General features: G+C 44.7%; 1 protein-coding gene across 6 annotated transcripts in view; it reads left to right on the forward strand.

The window, feature by feature from the left end:
- Positions 1–2500, forward strand: part of LOC143039957 (uncharacterized) — a 56452-nt gene that overhangs the window by 16352 nt on the left and 37600 nt on the right. The window lies entirely within an intron of this gene.

Raw genomic sequence — 2500 nt, forward strand, 5'->3', positions numbered from 1 at the left:
CTTCTCAGACACCTCATCTCAAACACATTCAAACTCCTTCTCTCTTCTTCTCTTATGTTCCACGTTTCTGCCCCATACAGTGCTGTTGGCACAATCACTCCTTCATACAGTCTCCTCTTCGCATCCATTCCCAAATGTCTATTCCTCATTACACTCTTTAAACCACCAAGGCATTTACTCGCTTCTCTCAATCTACATTCTACCTCCACCTTCACTCCACCTTTTCCTGCTACACTTGCACCCAAGTATCTAAAACTATCCACTTCCTCCAGTCGCTCTCCCTTAATGTTCACTTCCAGTCTACTGCCACTTTCACCCCTTGTACATCTCATCACCTTACTTTTACCCACATTTATCTTTAGCTTTCTTCTATCACATACTCTCCCAAACTCTGCCACCAGCTTCCTCAATCCCTCCTCTGACCCTGCCACAAGCGCAGTGTCGTCCGCAAACAACAGCTGGCTCACCTCCCACTTTTCTCCATTTTCTTTAACCATCTCCAATCCCTGACCCACTACCCTAGCATTCACCTCTCGCACCACCCCATCCATGTATAAGCTGAACAGCCAGGGCGACATAACGCATCCTTGACGAAGTCCCACCTTTACTTTAAACCACTCACTCTCTCCATTTCTAATCCTGACACATGCTCTACTACTCTCATAAAAACTCTTGACAGCCCCCAAAAGCTTTCCTCCTATCCCATAAATCTGCATAACCTCCCACAGTGCCTTTCTGTCTACCCTATCATAAGCCTTTTCCAGATCCATAAAAGCCCAAAAAACATCCTTCCCCTTTCCTATAGCTTTCTCACATATCTGTCTTACCACAAAGATCTGATCTACACAACCTCTACCTGTCCTAAATGCACACTGTTTCTCACCAATTACTCCCTCTGTTCCTCTCCTAATCCTCTCAATTAAGATCCTCCCATAAGCCTTCCCTACTACACTTAACAGGCTAATCCCTCTGAAACTACTACATTCACACTTGTCCCCTTTTCCCTTGTAAAGAGGAACTATACAGGCACTTCTCCAGTCCTCCGGTACTCTACCCTCTCTCCAGCAAACATTAAATAACCTCACCAACCAGTCCACCATCACTGAACCTCCCTTTTTCAGACATTCTGCATGACATCCATCCAGACCAGGTGCCTTACCTGCTTTCATCATCTTTACAACTGCCTTCACCTCATCCTTCCTTATTTCTCCTCCATTCTCCTCACTCATCACTCTCATTTTCTTCGCATTTCCCACTGCAGCTATCTTTCCTTCCCTATCCTCCTTCACATTTAGCAACTCCCTAAAATATTCTGCCCATCTTCCCCTCACTGCCATCTCTTCCATTATCATCTCTCCATCTGTACCTTTTACCTTTTCTTCCCTACTTGATTCGCCTCCTCTTCCTCTCTTAATTTCTTTCCAAAACATCTTTTTATTACTTTCAAAATTTTCTGTCATACTCCTACCCCATTTCACATCTGCTCTCCTCTTTGCCTCCTTTACCTTTTGCTTTACTTCTCTTTTCTTTTCTTTGTACGTCTCATATGACTCCCCCGTCCTCTTTTGTAACCAATATGTGAATGCTCGCTTCTTCTCTTCTACAACCTTCTTTGTTTCCTCATCCCACCATTCACTACCCTTTCTTCTATTTCCCCCTGTCCTTCTTGTTCCACACACCATCCTTGCACACTTTAAGACTCCCTCCTTGAACCATCCCCATTCCTCCTCCACACCCATCTCTGCTCTATCCTTTACTCCCTCCCATTCCTCCTTCAGCTTCTTTTCGTACTCCTTCTCCTTTTCCTTTTCATTCAAGGAGTTCACTCTAAGAACCTCCCTACCTTTTGTCCCTTTCCTCTTTCTCCATCTATCCTCCACTCTCAGCTTACCTTCCACCAAAAAATGATATGATATTCCCCCACCCTCTCCCCTTAGCACATGTACATCCTTAACTCTTCCTATCATAATCCTATTTACCACTACATAATCCATTAGCGCTCTATCTACCACCCTTCCCTCCACCACCCTCTCCCATGTGTACTTATGCTTGACTTTCTTCCGAAACACTGTATTTGCTATCATCAACTCTCTTTCTAGACACATTTCCACCATCAACTCTCCACTACGATTCTTTCCTGTAACTCCACACTTCCCAACCACTCCATCGATTGGACCATTTCCCACCCTAGCATTAAGGTCTCCCAGTACTATTACATTGACATTTCTTCCTAAACCCTCTATGCACTCATTTAAATCTATCCAAAAGGCCTCCCTTTCTTCCATGCTCTTCTCACTGCCAGGCCCATATGCACTTACAAAGACCCACATCTCCTTTCCCAGTTTCACCTTCATCCACATTATCCTTGAGGAAACATCCTTCCACTCCACTACCTGTTTACGTATCTCCTTACTTACTAGAATAGCCACCCCTTCCCTCCCTCGCCCTCTCTTCACTCCTGATAACCTCCCACTTACACTCCCAAACTTACACTCACCCT

The sequence above is a fragment of the Oratosquilla oratoria genome, chromosome 27, assembly GCF_046742065.1.
Source record: "Oratosquilla oratoria isolate Oo_2021 chromosome 27, ASM4674206v1, whole genome shotgun sequence".
In the NCBI taxonomy this organism is placed as follows: Eukaryota; Metazoa; Arthropoda; class Malacostraca; order Stomatopoda; family Squillidae; genus Oratosquilla; species Oratosquilla oratoria.